The 27,071-nt window shown below is 42.0% G+C and overlaps 1 protein-coding gene across 5 annotated transcripts in view; it reads right to left on the reverse strand.

The window, feature by feature from the left end:
- sgcd (sarcoglycan delta) overlaps positions 1–27,071 on the reverse strand; it is a 906,913-nt gene that overhangs the window by 362,466 nt on the left and 517,376 nt on the right. The window contains exon 1 of one of the 5 annotated variants that reach the window (XM_062973868.1): positions 21,204–21,876. The exons of the other annotated variants lie outside the window; for them this stretch is intronic. The gene's annotated coding sequence lies outside the window, so the exon portion shown is untranslated. Of the gene's footprint in view, positions 1–21,203; positions 21,877–27,071 lie in introns of those variants that run through there. 5 annotated transcript variants of the gene reach the window in all.

The following is a 27,071-nucleotide window of genomic DNA, read 5'->3' on the forward strand; positions in this document are numbered from 1 at the left end:
CATTTTATGCCAGTTACAAATCTTCATCACTGTCAGCTGTCCTCCTTAACCCGGGCGTTTCCTCATCACTTTCCTCGTCAGAGCTGGAACACCTCTGACTACGCCCAACAGCATCTCCAGCTGTGGATCCCGTCCCATCCCTCCAGCTAAACCATGGGTCTAATCCTGAAGGTCCCCATTCATCTTCTGTCCCATCATGGCCAGTGGCACCCACTTCCTCCCTTACCCGAGTCCAATCCATCTCATCCTCCTCTGAGCTAACCAGCCCCTCCTCCATTCTCTCCGTAAACCCTTCGAAAGACTCCTCGTCAGATGGTGCTGCAAATATGTCTCGCAGTCTTTTTCTCTCTCGCTCCTCGAGAGTATCTGACTCTCGAGGAGTCTTACGCCCACGTCTGTCAGTAACAGAGCCATGAGGCTCAATCATAACACTATCCCCTCTCACAAAGGCCTCCTCCCCCGATGGCGGAGAAGTGGCAGTGATACCCTCCGCTATAGCACCACGACGACTAGAGGTATCAAGTTTCAACAGTGAACGATGAAAGACTGGATGGACCTTTAAACTAGACGGTAAACGCAAACGAAACGCAACAGAAGAAATCTTTTTAACGATAGGAAAGGGACCCAAATACCGAGGCGCAAACTTTCCCCCAGCCTGTTTAATATGTTTGGAAGATAACCACACCAAATCCCCTTCTTCCAACTCCTCCCCTGCCTGCCTGTGGCGGTCAGCCTGAGTCTTCTGCGTTGCCTTAGCTTCCAACAGTAAGCGACGGGCAACATCATGCAATGCAGCCATTTCCGAAGAGCGGTACACAGGGTCCGAAGAGACCACATTGGTCGACGGCGCCACACCTCCCCGTGGGTGAAAACCATAAGTTAGCTCAAATGGCGTATGCTGACTAGACGTGTGCACCGCATTGTTGTAAGCAAATTCCGCCACCGGTAACCACTTTACCCAAGCCGTGGGTTGATCTAAACAAAAACAACGCAGATACTGCTCTAAGAGCCCATTAACCCGTTCCGACTGTCCATCCGTTTGCGGATGGAAAGCTGAAGACACGTTTAACTTAGTCCCCAAACACTCATGGAAGTGTTTCCAAAAGCGTGACACAAATTGCGGAGCCCTATCTGAAATAATCACCTCGGGTGCTCCGTGCAAACGATAGATGTGCTTTGTAAATAGTAAGGCCAACGTAGGGGCCGCCGGAATGGTTGAACAAGGAATAAAATGAGCCAGTTTACTAAATAAATCCACCACCACCCAAATACAAGTATAACCCCCAGACTTAGGCAAATCTGAAATAAAATCCATGGAAATGATTTGCCATGGCCTCTCCGGAACAGGTAAAGACGATAACAACCCTCTAGGGCGCCCAACAGGCGTCTTACTCTGCTGACAAACGGCGCAGCTGTCACAAAAGCGCAGAATGTCTTGCCGCATCTTTGGCCACCAGTAGCTCCTGGTGATAAGCTGTACGGTCTTGAACCTGCCAAAGTGCCCAGCCATGGGTTCGTCATGGTGGGCTCTAATCACCTCCAACCTGAGGGTCCCTACTGGTACGTAAACCTGCCCCCTACGCACCAATACCCCGTCTTGATCCTGGAGATGCGGCAGTATGGTACGGTTACCTGCAGAGAGCAGCATCAGTTGCTCCTGAGTCCACACATCATCCTTCTGAGCCTCAAGGATCTGGTCATGTAACCCAAGCTCATTATCTACAACACACAGAGAGGCAGTAGGCAAGATGGTCTGACATACTACCTGCTCATTGGTCTTAAATTCCGGCTTGCGGGATAAAGCATCGGCCCGCAAGTTTGCCTTCCCCTCCACGAACTGCACCTTGAAGTTAAACCTGGAGAAAAACAAAGCCCAGCGGATTTGACGCTGGTTTAACTTCTTTGCTGTTTGCAAGTGCTCTAAGTTCTTGTGATCAGATCTGACCACGATCTGGTGCCGTGCCCCTTCAAGCCAGTGCCGCCACACCTCAAACGCCACCTTAATCGCCAACAACTCCTTCTCCCATATGGTATAGTTCTGCTCGAAGGGTGTTAGTTGCCGCGAGTAAAATCCACAGGGACGCAAGGTCCCTGAGGAATCCTTCTGAGACAATACAGCCCCCAACGCGTAGCTAGAAGCGTCCGCTTCTACCACGAACGGTCTGTCAACATCAGGATGAGTTAGTATGTTGTCCGATTGAAAACTAGACTTTAGTTGTAGAAACGCCTCGTGAGCTTCCCGCCCCCACACAAATGGCTGTTTCTTGCGCAGAAGCTGCGTCAAAGGTACCGTGAGCTTTGCAAAATTCGGAATAAACTCCCGGTAGTAATTAGCGAAACCCAAGAACCTTTGTACATCCTTCTTAGTCTTCAGCTCCTGCCATGAGTTGACGGCGTCAACCTTATGTGGGTCCATTTTAAGTTCCCTACCTGACACTACATGACCTAGGAACTCCACTTCAGGCACATGAAAGACGCACTTGGAAGCCTTGGCGAAAAGCCCATTAGCCCGCAGTCGGTGCAGAACCTGCTTGACATGTTGACGATGTTCTTTCTCGTCCTTAGAAAAAATCAAGATATCATCCAAATAAATCACTAAAAATTGGTCAATTAGGTCCCTGAACACATCGTTCATGAACCTCTGGAATACCGCAGGAGCATTACAAAGCCCAAAAGGCATGACTCGGAACTCGTGGCATCCGAAACACGTGTTAAATGCCGTCTTCCATTCATCCCCTTCCCGTATACGGATTAAGTTATAGGCCCCCCGCAGGTCAAGCTTGGTAAAGACCTTAGCCCCTTGCACCCTTGATAACAGTTCCGAGATTAAAGGCAGCGGGTACCTATCCCGAATGGTGTATTTGTTTAGGATCCGATAATCGCAGACCAACCTAAGTTCCCCAGTCTTTTTGGCTACAAAGAATACCGGTGCCGCAGTTGGAGAACTAGATGGGCGAATAAACCCCTTGGCTAAGTTTTCATCTAGAAACTCCCGCAAAGCTTGCCTTTCCGGTACAGTCAAGGCATACAGCCTCCCTGCTGGCAGTTTCGCACCTTCTGCCAACTTGATGGCGCAATCATAGGGCCTGTGCGGTGGTAATTTGTCCGCTTCTCTTTTACAAAATACATCAGAGAACTCCCCATACTCAGCAGGCACTCCCTCCATATCAGAATGAGTAACATTTAGAGTGCAACAATCCTGCCTCTTTAAGATCACTTTACGTGTTGCCCAATCTACTTGTGGGTTTACTACAGCTAGCCAATCCATCCCCAGGATCACATCATATCTAGGCAAGCTCGTAATATCCCACACAAACGTTCCCGTTACTCCCTGCACCTCCCACGTTACTGCTGAGGTTTCATGGTTAACCACCCCAGTCTCCAGCAGTCTCCCATCTGCTCCTTCCACCCACACGTCGCATGCCTTGCGCACTCTAGGAATGCCATGCTTCTTAGCAAACTCAATATCTACATAGGAGACCGTAGCCCCTGAGTCCAGCAGTGCCAAAGTAGAAACAAGTTCCCTTCCCCCAACAGATAATGTAATGGGTACGAAAACATGCTTCCTCCCCTCAGTTGACTGCTTGAGGAGCCCTAGTGCGTTGGACTCACGTCGCACTAGGGCTGGCCTTTTCCCGAAAGCTGGGAAGGTTTCACATTACAATTTTTGGCAAAATGCCCAGCATTCCCACAGTACAAACACAAGCCCAGCTGCCTCCTACGGCTCTTTTCCTCTGTAGACAGCTTTTTAAAGACCCCAAGCTCCATGGGCTCTTCCCCCATCACCACAGGTGCCCTGGTTACATGCATGGGTGGCGCACACATTGCTTTTGAGTGTTTACGAGCCTCGAACCTTGCGTCTAAACGCAGCACCTTAGCTACTAAGGCGTCCCAGCTTTCAGCCGGCTCCAAGCGTGCTAATTCATCCTGGAGCATATCACTTAACCCGGCAGTAAATAAAAGCATGAATGCATTTTCCCCCCAATCCAGCTGGTGGCGATACAGGTTAAACTTATTTAAGTAATCCAAAACAGTCCCCTTTCCCTGTTTCAACCGATACAGAGCCCACCCAGCGTTCTCCGTGCGGAGAGGATCCCCAAAAGTGTCAGTTAACAACTTTTTGAAATTATTCAAATTGTCCTTGACTGGGTCATTTCCCAAAATTAAATTAGTGGCCCATTGTCCTGCGGGACCGGTCAACAAACTCAAAATAAAGGCCACCTTGCTAGTGTCTGTAGGAAAAGCATGAGCACTGAGCTGAGAAAAATAAAGCTCCACTTGTGCCAAAAAGGTTGGCAACTTGCACCTGGTTCCGTCAAAGCGTTCAGGAGTCAAAACATGTCCTTTCACAGCCTGAGCTGTTTGGATAACGGTAAAAGCCGTTTGCAATTGGTCTACTTTGGCCCTTAACTCATCCATCGTCTTCCTGACGGGTTTATTGCTGCAATAAACTTTTTATGGGCGTTGGGCAATCTGTCAAGGACAGAACGCCACAAGATTCAAAGTAACAGAGTTTATTAGATTACAGAACTCAAAAATGCCCGTAAAACACAAGGGCCAGGCAGTTTTTGCCTTTAGGAGCAAAAAGGGGCAAAAGTAAATGTTCAAAAGATAAACCGGATTAAACCGGAGTTTAATCCGGGTAAAAACAAACTGCTTGCTTCAGCCTGGGTATAAACGAAACGAAAGCCAAGGAACAAAAGATACAAAGAATGCAACTAATTGGCAGCAGATTCCTCTCTGCTGCCAACACTGTGCTTAGAGTAACTTGCGTCGCTCCCCCACACACACAGCAGACAGGATCTCCAACACGAGTAAATCAGCCAAGGATTGTAGCAGTTGAGTAGACCAGTTCCGTTCCGTAGATCAAAGCCAGAAGCAGACGTTTGTAGTTTTTCCAAGTCCAAGAAGGGGGGAAGACAAGCCGTGGTCAGTTCAGTCCGAGTTCTCAAAGCAGGAGATGGCGTCCGTCAAGAAGACGACGGAGGGTCAAGCTAATAAGAGTAAGCACAGGTTTGCACAAACAAATGCCCACACAATCCCTCCCGCCGTCTGACCCTGGATTCCAATCAACTTACGTCACAGCACAGGAAAGCACACAAGTCTTCAGGGAAGCGTCCCACACACACACGGATCCCAAGCGTTTGCCCAGATTACCTTGCCCAACGCAATTTGCAATTGCTCCCAAGCCCCATTTTATGCCAGTTACAAATCTTCATCACTGTCAGCTGTCCTCCTTAACCCGGGCGTTTCCTCATCACTTTCCTCGTCAGAGCTGGAACACCTCTGACTACGCCCAACAGCATCTCCAGCTGTGGATCCCGTCCCATCCCTCCAGCTAAACCATGGGTCTAATCCTGAAGGTCCCCATTCATCTTCTGTCCCATCATGGCCAGTGGCACCCACTTCCTCCCTTACCCGAGTCCAATCCATCTCATCCTCCTCTGAGCTAACCAGCCCCTCCTCCATTCTCTCCGTAAACCCTTCGAAAGACTCCTCGTCAGATGGTGCTGCAAATATGTCTCGCAGTCTTTTTCTCTCTCGCTCCTCGAGAGTATCTGACTCTCGAGGAGTCTTACGCCCACGTCTGTCAGTAACAGAGCCATGAGGCTCAATCATAACAATATGGGGGGGGGGGGAATGCCAATGTTTAATTTAATGGTAGACCTTTAATGGGATTACTATTTCAAATTATGATATATTGGTTGTTCACAACTTAACTATTATAAAGTTGACGCCATGCTATGGCAACTCTATGAATGAGATGCTTTCAGATAACTCTATCAACATCAGCCTTGCTGAGGTCTTGCTGGTCAGCGTTCCCTATCCATCTGAAATGCAATCTCCCTCTTTTCCTACTACCTTTTACTCTCCCAAGCATTTCCCCCTAATGAGTCATGTCTTCTCAGGGCCGGTTCAACCGCGGGGCAAATGACACGCTCACCTCGGACACGCATCATCTGGGGGTGCTGTTGAGGTGCCTCTTGAGGCACTTCCAAGTGCCCTAAAGACAACTTTCTATTTGTGCCACTCACCTCCCTTTTGTTTGCGCCTCTCCCTCCGCGGCACTGGAGCGGGCCGAGAACACCCCCAACACCCGCTACCAAGGCGAAGAGGTGGCGGCGGCAAGGGGCTTCTTCACATTTTCCCCCCTTCCTGTCTTCGGAGGGGTGCTAGAGAGAAGCGCAGCCAGGCCCAAGCAAGGCCCCAACCACTTCCTCCCTCCTTCCCTTCTTCCTACCTTCACCCGGGGTGGTGGGGCCTTGCTGGGGCCTGGCTCCGCCTCTCGCCGGGTGGCTCAGGGGAGAAAAGAGGAGGAAGAAATTGGGTTTTTGAACCCATCTGGCATGGTTGGAGAAGGGAACTCTGGTTTGGCGCCCTTCTTTCCTAGCCCCTTTCGCGTGGATCTCTTATTATGTCCCTCCTCAATGGATAAGTGTGTCTGTCCTTCTGGGGGGCGTTTGGCCTCCTCTCCAAACGCCCCCCAGGATCCGGGGGGGGGGTTGGTAAACCGCACACTAAGCATCAGTTAACAGTTAACAAACCATGACAAATAACTTCTTGACATTAAGAAATATTTGACAGGAGTGGAGACCCATGGAAAGTGGAGAATATTTCTTTAATGAAGGTCTATATATAAATGTTCAAACCGACAGACCACAGATTGGAGATGTAGATTCTTACACAGACAGGACATGGGGCTAAGTGATCTTTCAAATGATTTCCAAGACTACAGTTCTTTGAGAAAAGATCACTCTGCCACATTGTATTAGAAGTACTCTGTTTGGCATGAATACCCTGGTTGCACAAAAACTGTTACTGAGATAACTCTTAGGCATCATGTACTCATGGAATTATAATGAGTAAAATCAGCTACGTTGCAATTGTCTCATTTTTGAGAAATATCTAAATGTACTTCTTCTACATAGCTCCTGTTTATCAGAAGAACCTGGGAATTTAAATATTAGTCTAAGTAATTTACCAAACGACAGGTGTCAGGATTCTTTGGTGGATGCCAGAAGCTTGAAGACATTGTAAACTCTTAATTAGATGATATGTAATATCCACTCAGTCCAAAAGAGGGGGCAGAGAAGGAATGCTGCTATTTGCATATCATTGCTCCTTTGCATCAATAACAGGGAACAGCTGCCTGCTTGCTAGATTTTACTCATTCCATATTATAATTTAATTAATGAAAGATCAGAATGATTGCCGGATAGAATGATTACAAGACTAAAATCTTCTAATCAGTGTATAACAATTTCATACAATTTATCTGGAAGCTGATCTGGAGAAACAAAGTTGTTTCAACCCCCTGCAATAATCTTTTGAAAGTTCTGTCTCACAAGTAACCGTTCTGATGCCAGATAAAATTTCTACAGTGCGGGGAAATGTTGATTCATTGATTGGGTGTATTTATCTAATTTAGTTGTAATGCAGTTACCAAAACTAAGCATGTTTTAATGTGAAAGGCATGCTTTACAAATGTGAAACATAGAATAAAAATAGCCAGCAATTCATATGGTTTGAGGGTAGGTGCAGTTGGATGTGGACAGCATGGTTTATATCCAAAGCAGTGTGAGTGCAATGAATTCTCCACCTACCCTTTCTCCTGTGCAGCCTCATTGAAATTTGAGACTGCTAGGTATAGGTCTGGACTGTGGGAAAGGACCAGAAGTAGGGAGGAATCCCAGAATGTCTTGTGTAGCCATGTATTTTATTTAATGTGTATTGTCTTTATGCAGAATCCTTAAAAAGCTTGTTTAAAGTTTGGCAGGTGTGTTCACATTGCTAGTTCTCTCACAAGTGAAAAACTCAGTAAGCAAATCAATTTTTTTCTTTTTTTTTTCTTTTTAAAAAATGGCTTAATGAGCATTTTAACCTTTCATTTGCACAGTGGGCTGTTCTCCCATTTTTCATTTCCTGCAAGTGGAGGGCAAAGGATGCCACTGTTTTGTCCTCTGGATTCACACAGATCTCACATTTTGCCTGTTGTTTGTTCACCCAACTGTTGGCTTCCAACAACAAATTTCAGGAAAGTATACAATATCACATGAAAACAGACTTGTTACGTTTCAGTGTTTGTTCAGGTTAAAGCATATTTGTCAATATTTATTGGTCACCAATGTTCAAAGCTTAGCTTAAAATAAAATAAAACTGGTATTATCATAGTTTGCCTAAGTGCTTAAAGGACTCAATGCACTTTACATCTGTAATCCTTACAACAAGCCTATATGGTAAATCTGTACAGTTTCCCTCTGCTCCTAGATCCAAAATAAGACAAGGCTAGGAGATAACCAACATAATGTAGCAGTTTGAGCATTGGACTATGATTGTGAAGATTAGTGTTTGAATCTCTGTTCAGTCAAGCAAGTAAACTGAGGGACCTTAGGCAGGTCACACTATACCCTTTTCCCTGAAAATAAGACATCCCCTGAAAATAAGACCTAGTAGAGGTTTTGCTGAATTGCTAGATATAAGGCCTCCCCCAAAAGTAAGGCCTAGCAAAGTTTTTGTTAGGAAACATGCCCGCCAAACAGAACACCAGAGCATGCAGGATTGGTAAATGTATGTACCATAGATTTTTGTACATGGAAATAATGGTAGTAACAAGAAATTCTTGATAGGATTCACAGTTTGTCTGGTTATGCTGGTTTGTGATGACAACTACTGTACAGTATATAATAAATGTTCATTTTTTGTTCAACAATAAATGTGAATTTGACTTCATGGAAAAATAAGATATCCCCTGAAAATAAGACCTAGTGCCTCTTTGGGAGCAAAAATTAATATAAGACACTGTCTTACTTTCGGGAAAACATGGTATCAGCCACAACATAAGGCAAAGCAACCCCCCTCTAAACAAATCTAGCCAAGAAAACCCCATGATAGCTTCACCACAAGTCAGAAATGATCTAAAAGTACAGAACAACAAGATAGCAGTCTGCCTAAGGCAAATACATGGACCTCTGGTGCAATTTACAATGAGTTTACAGCTCATGCATAATAACCACTGTAGAGTGGTGCCATCTGCAGAGGACTTTAGGATGGAGTGAATTCTTTAGTTCACTGCTTTTTAAACTGTGAACTAAATTGTGGATTCATAAAAAATTGACAAAAATAAAAGGTTTCTGAATGCCATCCATTTATACAAATCTTTTTAGTAACAACATATAGTCTTTATAGTGGACTCTGCAGAAAATGCTTCAGCTGTACTTTATAAAAGGGAAAGTCAGACTGTTCAGAAAACCTTGCAAATGCTCATTTATTATCAGTAAATGTTTGATACTTGTGCCCTGGGTCACGTAAAACTTTATTGGGTCAAAAGAGGTCACAAGTGGAAGAAGTTTAAGAAGCCATGCTATAGATGGCAATGCATGTTACTTTCAAAGTTATATATGACCCTCTCATGTTCTTTATGTGGAAATATGTTTTATTTTATTACCAGTAAGTAAGCTGAGGAAACAAAGCGGGTTATTCAGCATTACTCAGCTGCTTTTCCTTCTATATTAAAGTCATTTGCAAAAAAGAATAAATAAATAAAACAGTTAAATGAAATCACCAGATTTTGATGCAACATATTTCTGAAAAGAAAATACAATAGAAATCCCTATGAAAGAACAAATAAATTCATTCTGTAGGAAAAACTTGGAAGTTAGTTTTAGTATCAGACAATTGCGGAAGAAATAAACAGCAGCAAAATAATCTTTGTTCTCAACATAGCACAGAGAAATGACAGACCTCCTTTATGCAAAAGATAAACAAGTTCCTGCTGCCAATAATTTAAAAACTTTGTTTCATTCTAGAAAGGAAAAAAAACCCTTTATGCAGTATGACCCCCCATATCCGGGGAGGGGGGGGGTGGAGGATTTCACACAAATATGTAAAACTACAAATAATAGTAAATCTTATTGAAGTGAAGGACCTCTGCCCAAGAATACCATGTAGGCATTCTGGAGGACCTAAAAATGCCTAGAGAGGCAGACAGTATTGTCGCACTTCAGAATAGTTCACCTTGCTATTGATACCAAGCCACACACAGAGATAGTCTTTTGTAGTTTTATTGAGCAAAAGCAGTAGAATCATAGAATCATAGAATAGTAGAGTTGGAAGAGACCACATGGGCCATCTAGTCCAACCCCCTGCTAAGAAGCAGTATATATATAATATCAAAGCAAGCAAAAATATAGTTCCCAAAGTAGTTGTAAAATAGAGTCAATAAATCCAATGATCCATAGACAAAAGCAGAAGTCCTTTTCCAAAGATACAATAGTCCACAGGATACAAGGATTAATGAGCATGAGAATTTCCAAAGCATGAAGACACTCTGATGAAGCGAGAATTTGCTTTGACAGAGGTTTGTCTCCCAACACACAGTTTTAAAAACAACCCAAAAATGCATTTCTCTTCCCTTCAGTGGCCTCCCATTTTCCAGCTAATCTCAGGCTACACTGAGGCATTCCTTTCCATTGCAAACGATCTGCCAAGATAGCAATGGAGTTTCTTGACTGTCAAGGCCAAACAGCTCATTATCTTGCACCTGAACAGGAGCCTGAGACAAATCAAGCTCATTATTTCCCATGGGAATGTCACCCTGGTTTGCATCTGTGACAGGCTGGTTCAGAAGTTCATCCACAGGCTGCGCTTCTGAACCAGCCTGTGTAACTCCATGATTCCCCATCCCCATGACATCATCCTGGAATTCATCTTGCATCCCATCATCTGACTCCTGCATTTGTAACCCAAAATCACCTTCCTCATCTTCACTCTGGCACTGCTGCAGAGTCACAAGTATTTTGTCAGACATGGATAAATGAAACCACAGATAAATTAATGAATTAATTTTCTAGCTTTCTCTTTATGTGGGATCCAATGCAGATTGTTCACAAATGTCTTTAAGATTAACAGAGTATTTCTCAGAGCTTTGAGAAAGTCATTTCAAAGAGCTTTCCCTCTTATTTTATTATTTTAGAGACAGACAGGAATCGACAGTCATCTCTCCACATTTGCATGTTAAGAATACACACATTACTCTATTAATTATTGCATTTTCTGCTGTCAGACATGTGATCTCTCCCAAAGATGTTCTTCCTAGGAGTTTTCTAGGTCCTTCAGTACAATTCTATGGTCAACTTTCACCAGAAAAAAAAATGTGTTTTTTCCACTTTTGTGGGGATCCAGAACCCTAACCATCATGAAATTTGAGGAAAGGCTGTTTATGGTTTTTCTTCAGGTTTTGTACAATTCAGTCCAAAACCTGAAGTCACCCTTTAAGATGCAAAATTATTAGATCAAGAACAAAGAGTCATGACACTATATCAACACAAACTACATTTTGCTGATGCTATCAAAAAGTTAGGCCATGGCAAAATGTCTTTTTTCGATGTGTCAGCCAGATGTCCTATTTTTTGCTTAGGAAGGTCCGGCCCATTGGCTCCCCTTCCCATAATTTTTAGAGGTATTGAGATGAAATGACCCCACTTGGGGAACACATTTACCACTGCAAGCCTACCAAGTTTCAGAATTTTTGGGTAATCCACTGATTTTTTAGGAAATTCTTAAAGTTTTTAGAAATGAAATCTCCTTACAAAAATCCCCAAAAAGGTATTCCTTGGAATTTTTCCACAGCAACATTAAAGGAGCAGCAGCAGAAGAGTATCATTCCTGCCAACTTTCATAAAGATCCACACAACCCACACTTTATAGGATTTTTCTCTGTTTTCTTTACTAATAAAAACAAATACTGTTTCTAAGCTTTTGCATTTCTACATGGTTATCAGGCCAGAAGAACTGGGGCAAGAGTACACACACGCCAGGAGGTAGGGCAGGGGTGGGAAATAAATGAATCAGTCAAAGAAGTGAACAACAAGAAGAAAGGGCTTTTTTGTTAAAAAAAATAAATATTGGGAGGGGGAGAGGAAGGTACAGCACAGAGTACAGAAGCAAGAAGGGTTGGGAAAGGATTGAATTCTCCCTGTGGAGACTCAAGGGAGTTGAGCTATCTTCTCCCTTCACTAAACCACCGCAATATTTAAACAAACACCCCCAATGACCTTTCAACACATGCCCACCCTCGCTTTCCTAGTAAAATAGTAAAAAAAGGACGGAAAGATTTTAAACTTATAAAATTTAATAAACTTGACAAAGGAAAAGATCGGAATTGAGTCCAAAGCAATCCTAGACAACGAGGAGCTAGCTAGCACACAATCTCTCTCTCTCTCAGAAGCCAGGACACCACAGCAAAATTGAGGAGCTTGCCCTGGTATACATAAATCAGCTTGGTGAAAAGATACGTGATCTGCTTTCTTGCTTTGATTTGCTCAGGCAAGTCTAAGGAGACTCCGCCCACATGTGGCTATTGCCATGACACAGCCAAAAACAACTGAAAGCAGCCAGTATCAGCAGTCACATGGTCCATTTCAGTTGAGTCAAAGGAAGCCTTTCTGTTTCTGGGATTCAGTTTCTGAAAAATTCCCAGATTCTGTTTTGAAACATGCCACATTGCACACCCCTAGAACATACATTCTGAATTTATCAAAGATGTGTAGGATAGGTGGAAACAATGAGAGAAAAGCGTTCAAGAGTGTGTTGTGGCTTGACCGATTTTTCTTTGCTAAGCAAAAATCCATATACATCACCAAATCACTGGGATGATTTCACACTACACAAATATAGCATCGTGGTTATATTTTAACTGCCATGATCGCAAATTAATGATTTCTGATATTTGTAGTTTGTTTAAGACACTACTTAATTCTAAATGCCTCTCCTTATATTGCAGATCTCAAGTTTCCGTAAAATGGAACCATTGCAGTTAATGTGGAATCACAGTGCTATAACTATGTTATAGATGGATTGTCACCTTGACGTGGTGAGGGGGCTTGCGTATTCCAATGAACCTGCGGGCACAACCACGGGAGTCACTGTCACGACCCAGGCTGCAGAGCACCAATAACCATACACAGAGGCCAGAATCTATCTAATATCTTTATTAAGGAAATATATAAAGTCAATAAAAATAAGTGTAGAATGTAGTTCAGAAGAAGACCTTTCAGGAAAGGTCAATTATAGTCCAGGAAAACAATGTCCAATATAAAATATTAAGGTCCAAAGTTGTAATCCAATAACCGAAACACTCACTTGCCAAGCAAGGTGAGGGGAGATGACAAGGTTCTTAGTCCAAGGAACTTGAGGCAAGGCTAGGAAGTAAACTTGATTCTTGGAACACAAGGCTTGATACAAGGCAGCAAGGAACGAGGAACAAGGACAAGATCTGTGGTAAATACTTGGCAAGGTCCGGGAAGCAAGGCAAGGTTGGAAACGTGAACGAAGGCTTGGAAACAGGAACGAGGCTTGGAAACAGGAACGAAGGCTTGGAAACGGGAGTAGCGCTGTCCACACACAATCTACTCCAGTTGCTGACGAATTGACTCCGCAAGATTCCTTCGGGGCAAGGAACCTAAATAGGGTCTCGTTTTCCCACCAAAGAACACTTCTCTGGGGAATCAGAACCGAAAGTCAATCTCTGTGTCCAGATGCATGACTCCCTAGAATTTCTCATGGAAGCAGTCTTAATCAGCTGAATGCCTGGCTGCGATTCTCAGGCTTCTGCGATTAGCCTGCTGAACTCCTTTTTGTTGTTGATAATAACTACGGCGAGAAAATGGGGGAGATTCTGACTCAGGGCTTGTTTGGCAGATTTCTGGAAGGCAAACCTCTTGCAGGTGCAAGGGCTCCAATTCAGGCTGGGAAAGTTCCAATTCTGACTGAAATGGTGGAAAACCCAAGTTTTCCTCTTCATCTGTCACAACAGCGCTAGGAACGGGACTACATGGCCCATGAGTCATCACAGTCACACACTCCCAGGAGTGGCCACAGGGGAGGATCCAGACCAAGAACAATCTGAAGACCCAAAGACCTCAACAGCGGAGCAGGCAGAGGATAACATGGTACATGTTACAATGGCTGTGAAGGCGGAAGAAGGCTGCAACAGACTGAGAAGCCACTGTCGTTGTGTAATCACACCACTGCTGGGACCTCACTCTGTGAAGACTGTGTGTTGACCGGCCGTGCACCGACCTCCACACATTTAAAAAAATCACGCACAGGCGTCTTCCAAGGAATGGACGACCATTATCCTTGAACTACGAGGGATCGCCTAAGAGAACTATGTAAAGCAAAAGGACCAGGATTCTGGTATCCAGAGTCTCTCCTCTATTCTTTGATTGTTATCTCACTAAAATTATTAGTATAGACTGCAAATTGTACATGTTCTGTTTTTACATTAATATGAACTGGCTTGCTCTCCAAAATACATTAGTAACTTAGACAATAAGCTGGGTCAATTATAGTTAGTATTTGGATGGGAGACTTCTAATTAATTCTACATGCTTAGTCTATATTTCAGAGGAAGGAACTGTTAAAACTACATCTTAGTATTCCTCATCCAAGAAAACTGTATGAAACCCATAAGATCACCATAAGTTGACACTCAGCTTAAATACACACGTTTATTCTAGTTTTGAGTATAAATATAGTTCTGCAACAATACCTAGGAAATTTCCTTAGAAACCTCATATTCACTGCTTTTACAGTTTACCTATCAAATGGTAAAATCACAGCCAGCTATTCAACATTTTAAAGAGCTTCAGTTCAAAACCAGCTATATGTTTTGTGCCTTTGATAATATTTCTGTGGCCTCCTTTTTTCAGTTCTTCAGCTTGCCATCTAAAAGCAAATGCCATGCCCAACTTAGGGCAAGTATTTGCCACAAACTTATAAACAGAAGAGTACAAAGAGTGAAAGCAGCAATTCTGCTCTAAGCAGTTGAAATCTGAAAAATGCTCAAGGAAACTAATTTAGCATATGATTCAGATCTATGGGGACATAGCCTACCATTTACATTGATGGGGAAGGTGGGTGGGATTTAAATAGTGTATATTTTCTATCTCATACTGTCTCTCATCTTGATTCAGTTCTCTATAGGAGGAGGAATAATGGTTGTTATTTCACTGAGAGAAACAAAAGGCTATGCAGCACTTTTAAACAGACAGACAAAATGCAAGGCATTGCTGTTATCTGCCATTTTCTCAAAATAAGAAGGGAACCATTGAAGTTTACATTTTCCTTCTTCCTTGCATTTCAACAGGAAGCTATGCATCCAGAGACTATATTATCTTGAACATTTGTTTAAATTGTGTCTGTTCTAAATTTCTATCCTCCTCCTTGAATGATGATCAAAAATTCTGACATGTACAGAAAGAGTTATTCTTATTCTAACGAAAATATTGTATGACAATCTGATAGAATGTCACTCAGTAAAAAGTCAGTGTTAGAAAAAAAAGTGTTAAAGAAGAGACAAGAACAAATGTAATGGAAAAGCACATATATATTATTGTAAAATACTAAACGGGTGTATTTTTAACTGGGTTTAAACAAGAAAACCCCTTACCTTTAAGGAATCAAGCCCATCTTGAAAGGAACTTTAAAGCAACCACTTCTGTGGCATTCTAGAAGTTTTAGAATGCCAGTTCCCATTAGCCAAATGGTGAGGGATGATGAGCATGGCAATTAATCAAGACCTGCAGGCTATTGGTCCTTATCTCTACCACTGAAGATGAAAAAGTGCAAGAGACAGGCGCTGACAATGTATTATCTTGAGTTAGTTGTGCTGTGTTATGCAGAAATATTGTCCTAGGGCAGAAAGCAATCCTATATGATTTGTAATGGGGCAACTATTTTCTATTTGTGAAATTATGAAATAATAAAATGGTTTCTTCTTTTTCTTTCCCCTACAGAAAATTGCACTGTGATGTATACCGCATAAAGTATATTATAGTTAATTAGATGTCACTATTTTATTTGATCTGACCACTAGGACCTCCAAGCATGAAAACATACACAAGGAAATGACTCTTCTACAAGAGTCACACTAAATGCATGTTCTAAAACAAAATGATTTCACATTCTATATGCATGAAAATGACTACAGTAGTGTAACATAAGGTTTTGAGCTACTAAGTTGTAGCCACGTCTTTCAGGCCCAGGATTTGACATCTAACAACAATCAGCACTATGTCTTTGGGCATTTTGCCATGGAACTACCTTTTTGTGGGATGCAGGCTCCTGCAAGGCAAGAGGCTATAATGCAGCTAGTACTAAGAAGTGGCAATGGTAAATCATTCCTGAATCCTTTAACCTTGAAACATATGATGATTGCATTCAAAACTCAGCAAAAATCAATATACACTCCTGTAAAACTGTAATTAACATACAGTATCGAAAGCAGACATCCCTGCAGCTGACATTGAAGTGTAGCATACTCCTTATTTCTCTATCTTCACAAAGCCTTGTCATCACTATGATATTTAATTTTGATTTTTCACATCTACACAGACTTCCTATTGCCAAATGCAATCATTCAATTTGGGCCATCTGTAATTACTACTATATGCCACTGTGATGCCTGCCGTAACTTAAAACCTATTTGAAGGATATCACATTTTAAACATTTTTTTAAAAAAACTATTCCATAAACCCAACTGCTTCCCATTAGTTACTTCAAAGCATATTGTTTCTCAGGCTATCTGTTCTTCTTGTTATCAGCTTCATGGAAATAACATCTTCTTGATTTCCTGTTTCAAGAGACTGGAATGATTTGTATCTTTACTGTAGTATCTGACCTATCAATTCATTGAAAAAGTGTATGTTCAGTTAACAGCAACAATAAAATGGAAACACCAACAAAATACCTATTATCAAATGTTCTGCTAAAATCTAGAAGGTAAGCAATTGTGTGTAAAACATGCCAAAGAATATTAATGTAGTGCTACCACCTCTTCACACGGGGCATTTTTGCCCCATTTTATTACTTTGCTTCACGGCAAGGATGGGGTCTGCTACGTGCCATCACACGATGCACTGCAGGCCATGCCCACTTTCCTCTCAAAGTTGAAGTAAGTGCTGAAAGGTGCTTCCTCCATACTCCAGGGAAGCAAGTGTATTTTGGGCATTCTGATGGAGCTACCCATACTTTCCATGTGTTGCTGCCCTTTCTGCCATCTGATGGGGGAGGGAAAGGGTGCCTCTCCCATTCCCACCATGTGATGAGGGGAGGAGAGAGGGCATGCAGGGCACCATGAGCTGCCCTGTGCCCCTTCCCTTTTTCCGGCAATTGTCAGTGCAACAGCACAGCCCAATGAGGTCCTTAGATGTGATGGGTTTCCTGAACTAATGGAGCTACTAGGAGAGGGAAGATTATCTCCCTGTTGAAAATTCTTTCTCTCAAAATTGCTTCCAAGGAGCTTAGAAATCCCCTGAAGTGGATTTTGTTGGCATAACAGGGAAGATGAAGAGCAGCCTGAAAAGAAGAGGTAGAAATGCAACTTCCCCACTGTTCCCACCTTAGGAATGCCTGCTCGGTTCATTCTCAAATTCACAAATGCTACTTCTGTTACTTCTAAATAAGGGTGTAAAGAATACTTCCCCCCCCAAAAAAAAATAACCATAAGAAAGATTATTCTGACATATTGAGACACCACATTGGAAAAAGGTGTCATTCACTGCAACCTTTTTGACATTTCAAACTTTTAGATTAAATACTTCGTCTTACAAAAAATTATTTGTGCCAAAAGTAGTGCTCTGTGTACAACACTCTTTTTGATGGGAAACCTTCTCTTTTGAACTGTGTTTCATATAAAATTTCTCAGAATTTAAAATTATCAAAAAGCATACAGCAATTGTTTTTTGGGGGGTGGGGGAGTTGGATTTGTAATTCTTGTGACACCATACTGGAAATGTTATGAGGCAGCAACATCAAATATTTACCTCTGTGTCCACCTCAAAGACTTAGCAGCAACCAATACTTAACTAATCAGTATCAACAAGATGTCCATTGAAAGTCCAAGAAATGTTGGAATTAAAGGAGAAGCTTCACATACTAAAAGCTGTGCAAAGACCTTGGAATTCACATTCCAAGCTTCAAGTCACATTCTCCTCTAACTAGTACAAGATTGATTGACCCTCTTTTGACACTGGAGTGTCTAATTCAGTGACACCTTGGGAGATAGAGTAGGCATCAAGGGCAGAGATCAAGGAGATTGTGAGAGGGAAGAGGACAAGAAGAATGTTTAATGAAACAATAAAAACAGATCCTTTGGCACTTATCTACCTAGAAGAGTGACAGGTAAGTGGAACTCACAATGCATCCTCTTGTAACATTGCATCCTCTGTTTAATGCATTCTCTGTGTAATGTTAACTGTTAATGATGTTTTTATTGTGAATGCATTTTATTCTGTTTATTGTGGAAATTTGGGCTTGGCGGCATGTTAGCCACCCCGAGTCCTTGTGGGGTGATGGAGGCAGGGTACAAAAATAAAGTTGCTGTTATTATTAATTATTATTATTAAGATACTAGTGAGGAAAAAGGTGTACTAAAAATATGAAAAGACTGCCAGCTACAACTGTGAACCAACATGTGTCTGCTTGAAAGAAATATACTATAGTAAATATATGGCAAATATTACACAGAAGCATTTTTTGCATATCTTGTTGTATACAAAATGAATAAAATTCAATAAACAAAAGGCTATAGATGTAGTGAATATAAGAGACAAGTAAAGTTCTTCCCTTGGCTCAGGTCTATTAGTTCTGAGAAAGCCCAATTGTGTGCCTACATTCCTGCTGCTGTGGACAGGATCCTCCCTTTTACTTAACCTGTAGCTTCATGAATTAGCTATCTGAATGAGGGGGCTAAAGCAGAACAGATCACACTCATGTTGGGTTAAAGCAGTGCTTTTCAAACTGTGCTCCTACAACTGTTTTGGGCTTCTGCTCCCAGAATGCCAAGCCAACTTACCAACTGTTAAAAATAGTGGGAGTTGAAGTCCGAAACATCTGGAGGGTCACAGTTTAAGAAACACTGGGTTAGAGACTAGTACTGATGGAGGTCTTTAATACCATGGGGCATGTCTTTGGTGACTAGTTATCATTTGAGTTATTGATGGGAGATTTGTATGTCTATTGCAATCACAACAAGGATACAGAGAAAGTCTTTCTAATCAAGAATGTAACTTCTTGGCCATCAAGCCATTCTAAAATACCTTTCTTAACATAGGTCTAGGTCCCTTCTACATTGTCATACAATGCAGTTTGAATCTGCATTTTATGGTCTTTATAGACTCAGGGCGAATCCACACAGTGCCCAAAAGATATGAACTCCCACACTTTACCTGAGGTGTCCAAACGACGCTTCAGGAAAAAGCGAATTAATTTGGGACAAGGGCTACTTACCCGGCTGCCACTAAAGTAATGCCTAAGCAATACTGGCATGTAGAAATAACTTTTTAGCCTTTGTGTGTGTGTGTGAGGGGAGGTTCTTTCATGTCTGGGTGCCCTGCTGGAAGGTCTGGCAGGGCATCTAGACACCCCCCCCCTGCAACATGTGGCTTTTGGGAGGAGGTGTAGGGACTCTAATATGACCCCCATTGAGGTTTTTTAAACCCGACTAGGTGCAGATTAAAGGTCTGTGTGAAACCGGCCTCATATAATGAAGTTCAATGCAGTAAAACTGCATTATATAGCAGTGTAGATGGGACCACGTTTGGGCTCAGAGTATTGCTGGACCAAGCCCTTAACCTTGCTGCCATGCACCTAAGAGTCTTAAATGAAAAAGGAGTTTTGTCATGGAAACACAGTTCTGAAAATTCTGCTCATAAGATGTCTGTATCTTCTGCTTTTCCTCTCAATCTAGCAGCTTCTCCTAATTCTGATCCATTGTTTGATTTTCTCTTTGTTTTTCTATAAATTCAATCCAGTTCAATCCCTTTAAAATAAAGCCAGGATGGATACCACAAAACCGAGCCAACAGCCATCCTAGATTCTTATCCATGTGGTTTATTATCTCTTTACTTTGCTCCTTTGAGAGGCATAACTCTTTTGCCTGGTGGTTGGTTCAATTTTTCTATCTCAATTTCTCTACTTCAGTTTGATTTATACTTGATAATCTGTTAAAAAATAAACAGAAACCACTTTTCCACCCCTAGCATTATCCTGCATTATAGTTTCACTTATGAATTATAATGAAAAGTATTAACATCTGAATAGGATAGGGAAAAGAGCCATAGGCTCCCAGTATGATTTCCCTGACCTCATTGCTACTAGTTGCCAATATAATATCCTTTCCCCATGCAGGCATAGTTTTCTTTAAAAAAAAGTTTTTTGCATTTTCTATTGCCTTTTCTGGTGCACAATGTATTTGAGAAAAATACACTCTTTACCAAGATAAGGCAAGTCAAATAGAAGAGTGATAAGAAACTGTCTTAAGATACAAGAATCTGAGTGCTAATTCTGACTCATTTTCACATCTTGACTGTGGAATGACTTCCAGACACTACACAAGCCTGCCAAGTAAGATGCATTGGTCACTCCTAATGGAAATCCAACACATTACAATATCCAGTAATAAGATGCACATTAAGTAGTCGTTTCCAGGATTCCACCACTCCACACTTTGAGCAAAGTTTTCCTAGAGTAATTTAATTGACCAAAACAACACATTTCATCAGAAGAGAAGCAGCATAAGGGATCCAAGTGTTGCTTTTTGGAAAGCTAATCCTGAGCGTTTTCTAAGATATAGTACAATGTGTTTCTGAATGTTTTGCTAGAGATCAGACAGAGAAAACTATGGAGAAAGAAACACCGTAGCAGAGCAGCAAAAACAACTCTTGCGATTTTTGATATGCACACAGCCTTGAAATTATTCAGCAATAGCCTCAAGTTTCCTCTCAGGAAAACAGCAAAAGATACATTTGTGAATTTCATTTGCATTTACAGCAATGATACATAGATGGCATTTACTGAATAGCCATTACATTACAATGAGCTTTGCTTCAGTTCTTCGTCCTTACACAGCCATGGATAAACTTTAAAAATGTTACTTCCCCATTCTCACCATTACCATGGAAAAAGGAAAATGTTGGCAAGCATGTATGCTGCATGAAAAGAAAGCCAAGATACTCCTCTTCCCTGCAAGATCAGAACTTAACTAACAGTTTGGAAAGGCAGCACACTCTAAGGCAATCTCTATACTTTCCAACTTCGCCCTCCCCTTAAACCATTCAGCTGAATGCAAAACAAATCCTTGCATTAGAAAAGAAAAACAATGCCCAAAAACCCACATGGAGAAAGAACAATAGGCTCTTACCTCTCTCTTTCCCAAGCCAGATGAAAGAACAGTTCCTTGAGTATGCCCTAATAGGGCTAGGGTGTGGGAGACACAGAGTTGCTTTCAGAGCTGCACGAGGCCTACCCTGTGTTCAGAAGCTGCCCCTGTCAGATTTTCCAACACCAGAACTTGAGCCAAGTCCCTGCCCATGCCTGAAGAATTTCCTAAACAGCATTCCCGTTCTTTTTCTAGCTGCTTTGAAACCACACTCTGTCTTTTACTTCAATAAGGCTTTGTCAGGCCAAGTTACAGCTACTGGTCTGGCTCCAAATATCAATTGAAAACACATGTGTTTTGCATTAGAGAGACCCTTCCCCCTCATAGAAACATGCCCCCGCTTCAAGCACTGGGGCTTGGTATGTTTTGCATTTAGAACTATAAGGCAAATCATTCCTGGAATAAGAGTTGTTATTTTTTTTTCTCTTTGTGGAGGTCAATTCTTCACCCTTCCTGTCTTGCACTAAAGCTCCCAAGTAACCTTTCGACTGTTCAGCCAAATTCTTAGCCTCACCAGAAGGATAAGAATTAAACTTTCAATTCAACACCACCCTCCGTTTACCTATGCTTCTGTCTCGTTTTAATTCCAATTGCGTAAAGGGGAAGTTTATTTTTAGAATCTCCAGACTCTGCTCAGCACATTGCTGCTGTATCCCAATCCTGACAAGCACGACTGTAAGCTGTAGATGCTAAAAATACTACCATCATGTCTGAACTCTCTCAATATTCTTATCCTGGCAGTCCCCTACAAAAATCAAGTTAGCATTTTTAAAAGGTTTTGTATCTGAAATATAGGCACTATCTGTACTATTTTAAGGAAAGGAAGGAAGAGAGCTGTATGGGTATGCATGCTGTATTTTTTTTTTCCAAAATGGGTCCCAGTTTTTGGTATGTTCCAAGTGATAGATGGATCATGATGAACAGATGACGATTATGACAACAATGATGATGACTATGACATTTTTCTGTTTAAAATGCCCTGAGATGTGTTTGCATAGGAACAGAAAAAGGAATAGAAAATGCATCCTTCGCATACTCCCTTGACAAGCAAACAACTCCAACTGTGGGGGCAGGGGTACAGCAGCAGAATTGTCAAGGTACCATACCAACATAGACAAAAAATAATTTCAAAGGAAAATATTGCCATTTTTTAAAAAGTGCACAGTTTATTTCATCCACTTTTTTAGCATTTTGTTTTCATTTTACATTCATAACTCTCAGAAAAACTGTTACACAAACTCACATCTTATCTGGGTGTACCTTTTGTACTCCTGGGAAAGAGGTAGGGCATGCTTCACCTTTCTTTTAGTAATCCCAACTAGGTTGGGGTTGATTTGGTGTCAGCATTTCTTTGAGGTTCATGCAAGTTAAGAATCAATCCCAGTTTAACATCAGCAGAAGCTTTTCATCAGAACTGGAACAGAGCTGGTCTTAAAAGGCTAGCCTGATGTTTGTTTGCCATGGCTGACACTCAGAATCTCGGAGGTGAGACGAAGCCTTCATTATTATTTACTTTCAGCAATGTGACAAGGATTTTATTTTCACACCTCCACTTTGCTTCACCCTCCCTTAACACTATGACTGTTATGGTTGAGCCTTCTGGCTCTGATACTAGGAGACGAGGTCGTAAGACTCCTCGAGTGTCAGACTCTCTTGAGGAGCGCAAAAGGAAACGGCTCCGAGACTTATTTGCAGAACCAACGGACGAAGACTCCTTTGAGGGTTTTACCGAGGGAATGGAGGAAGAGATGGTTAGCTCAGAGGAGGATGACATGGAATGGACTCGTGTGAGGGAGGATTTGGGTGTCACCGGCAATGATAGCATGGGAGGCGACTGGCGGGTTGCAGGATCGGACCCGTGGACGGGCTGGAGGGATGGAACGGGATCCACAGCTGGGGATGCTGTGGGGCGTAGTCAAAGGTGTTTTAGCTCTGATGAGGATGATGATGATGAGGCACCTGGAATTAGGATAGCAGCTGATAGTGATGAGGAGTTATGAACTGGCATAAAATGGGGTTTAGAATCAATGGCTAATTGCGTTGGGCAAGGTAATCTGGACGAACGCTTGGGCTCTTGTTGGGGAATTTCCTGAAGACGGGTGTGATTCGTTTGCTGAATACGTAAGTTACCAAGGACACTGGGCATAGACGGCGGGAGGAACTGTGTGGGCTTTTCCTGTGCAACTTGTGTTTAATCTTGATAGCTTGGACCTCCGTCGTCTTTTTGACGGACATTAATTGCCTACTCTGGATTGACGCTGGACTGACTGACTGACTACGACCTCAGACTATCCCTTCTGTGGCTATCGGTGGAACTGGTGAACTAAAGACGTCTGTACCTGGCTTTCGACCTTGGACCGGATTGGGACCCTGCTGACCGCTGCTACCCTGATTGATGTGTTTGGACCCGGAGTTCGCTCGTTGCACGGAGGAGTAACAACTTAGTTACTCAATCGTAGCTTTTGAGTAGCAGAGAAGAATCTGCTGCCAGTTATTTGTGTTTCATTGAATCTTTGTTTACCAACCTTTGTTTGTTTAAAGTGCCAGGCTGAAGTAAGCATTTTTGATTTAACCCGGATTAAACTCCTGTTTAATCCGGTTTATCTTTTGAACCGTTTTTAGTATCTTTTCACATTGAAGGCAAGTGTTTGCCTAGCCCTTTGTTTCTTACGGGCATTTTTTGGTTCTGTAACTTTAATAAACTGTGTTGAACCTTATTTGGTGGTGTTCTGTCTTTGACAATGACTGTATTGTGATGGAGTCTTCGAGTAGAGATTCTACTAGTTATGTTAGAAGAGGCAGGAAAACGACTCATGAGCAAGACTCTGATGAGGAGCAACAAAGGAAGAGAATCTGGGAAATACTTATGGAACCCAGTGATGATGAGTCCTTTGAGGGTTTTGAAGGGGATTGTGGGGCTGGGAGTCAGGAGGATGGGATATCTGACTCTGGGAGTGAAGAGATGGATTGGACTAGGGTTCAAGAGATCCGGGATGTTTTTGAGGAACCCACAAGCAGTGGTAAATTTGAGGGATGGCACAGCGAAGATACAGCTGGATCCTGGGGAGTTATGGGTTTGGATAGAAGGTGGACTAGTGGAGAGATCGTAGAAGAGCAGCAGCTGGAGGTAGGGTTGGTGGGGCATTGGGCGACTCCAGCTCCGATGAGGATTTGCAGCAACAAGGTTCAGCTGTGGATAGGGCGTTAGCTGGCTGAGGACTTGAAATAAAAGTAAGTTTGTTGCTAATGTAACCTTGCAATCAGCAAGGTGTTTGTTGGGCGCTTTCAGGATCTCTGTTTCAGAAGACGTGTTTGGAAGACTGCTTTGGGACCTGCCGGCTTGCCTCCGTCGCTTTGGCTCTTTGTGTTTACCTTGGACTGGGAATCGACGCCTGTGACCTCTCCCTAACGATGCGGATTGGAACTCGATACCTGTGACTTCTCCCTAATGACTCGGACTGGAACTCGGTGCTTGTGGCTACTCCCTAACGACGCGGATTGGCTTCACAACGACATTTTGGGGCACGGTGTGGCTGCTGGTCGCTGCGGGTTGTTTCTGATAGCTTTCTTGTGTTTACTAAGCTCCAACGAGTAGGTGGAGTGAGTTTTCAGCCATTTTGGCGTAGTTTGTTTTAATCAGGATTATTTCCCAGGGTAATCCGGATTATATCCCGAGTTCGGGTTTTTTGAGTTCTTTTTTGGACATTCTTACTTCACACTGAAGAGAAAGTGTTTTGAGCCCTTTTTGGTTGTTTTCTAGGCTCTTTTGTGTTGTTTCTGCAATAAACTGAGTTATTTATATTGGCTGGCGTCTGACTCGTAACAGAATGAGAATATATTGAGGCTGTTTCTTACTGGCTTCTTGGGGCCCTTCCATACAGCCATATAACCCAGAATATCAAGGCAGAATAACTCACAATATCTGCTTTGAACTGGGTTATCTGAGTCCACAATGTCATATATATCCCAGTTCAGAGTACATAATGTGCGATTTTATTCAGCTGTGTGGAAGAGGCCTTAAACAAGGATAAGTCTTCCACAGTGTGCACATATTTGCATAAGAAGAAAGTCATTTGATTCTGTAGACATGAGCATAACATATTTATGTTCACTGCACCTAAGGGTCCCTAAGGAGTTCTAAGAAAAACATGTTGAGAGAAAAAATGAGTGTGAGTGGAATTTCAATATGGATTCACGTTTGTTTTGCTCCTTGATGCTAATCTGCTCCTTGATAGCAACCTGCAATCTTACTATTCCAAATTTTACTCATTCTCCATGTGTATCCTTTGACTCTTGCCCTCTTCTTGTATTCCTTTAAACAAGATTCTGATACATTCTTCCTTTTGTTCTATGAATGAATGAACTTTATACAACTAGCCCATTTCTGCTTATAGCAATTGGAACACAAATGAACTTCAAGGTTTCATAGAGTTCCTTTTTGTCTCTGCCTGAAAACACTGAACCTTTTACTTACAAAGTATGTGCCCTACTCTAGAGCTATATCCTCTCTACAGTGCTTTTATTCAACCTTCCCTTTATTTTTAAATCTTTTTAATGCACAGCATGCTACTTTTTGCTTTCCTTTTGACTCTCGTTCTGCCTTTTTGTGTTTTTCCCAACTCTAGAGGGTGCTGTGTATGTGTGTGTGTTGCACAGTCCACAGAGGTACATTACACTCATTCAGGTTCTTCTCAGATGGGCAGTTCTCTTGAAAACCATTTTTCCATTTGCTTCCATTTTTCTCCTTTTGATTAACTTGACCCAAATTCAAATGCTATTTCATTTCTTGATTTTCAAGCTATGATTTGAACAAAAAGAGAATATGAAAGATAATTTAAATTTTAGCATTAGAGATTATTTTATCCACCACATGTAATAGTGCAGTGATTGCTCAGTAATGATGTTCAGTATTATTGGTATAAAAGTCTCTTGCTCCCATGGAAAAATTAACATCTTGTTTATTATGGATTGGTTCCATTTATCTATTTTGGCCAATATTCTCTAACAACTCTTGGTATATTTAACTAAGTAACCTCTCTTAGACCTAACCTGAATCTACTGGTGCTCCAGTTGCTGGCAGGATGAATCTCCCCTCAACCTACTTTACTGGTTAGGTTGCATGGGCAGAAGAAGATCCATTCTGCTATTGACTATAAATGGGTGTATGGCATTTCTATCAGGTTTGTGGGAAGGCTAAGATCAAGAGAGGTTATTCAGTTAAGGACAGGTAATTGGTAGTGTATATTGAGATTATTGATAGAAACAGATAAACCTAGCTGTCATATTAATCTTTTGAATGATACCATAAATGGAAGGCCAGAAAAACAAATGTGTATACATATTAAGGGTGTGCAATTTTTCTGTTAGTCACCGTAAGTTGTATCAAATTAGTTAAATTCATACTTATGACACAATATCCGACATGTGGCCTGTGCCAAAACTTAATAACAAAAACTTACCCAATGCTTTTTCATTTGCATTTTGTAAATTTTGGAAGCCTCCCAAAGTCAGTTTAATTTTCAGCGCAAGCAAGCAAAGCAAAGCCAAAACGTCTGCATTTTCTTTTTAAAGTAATGGTCTCTCACCATTAGGAGAGGGAAGCAGCAGGGTGAAAGCAGAGTTCACTGGGAAAGAAAGCACAAAATACTGTGAAATGTAGTTAGGGAAGGTGAGGAGCCTATGCCAGAGAATTCAAAAGGCCCTGCCCTAAACTACATTTCACAGAATTCTGCTCAGCATCAGAAAGCCCCAATCAGGACAGACGAGAGCCATTTTCCCTCTGTAACAGCAGCCAACCAGAGTTCCAATAAATTACTGAATCTGCAAAAAGGAGGACTAACTGATACTTCT

This window comes from Anolis carolinensis, chromosome 2 (assembly GCF_035594765.1).
Source record: "Anolis carolinensis isolate JA03-04 chromosome 2, rAnoCar3.1.pri, whole genome shotgun sequence".
NCBI classification, from domain to species: Eukaryota; Metazoa; Chordata; class Lepidosauria; order Squamata; family Dactyloidae; genus Anolis; species Anolis carolinensis.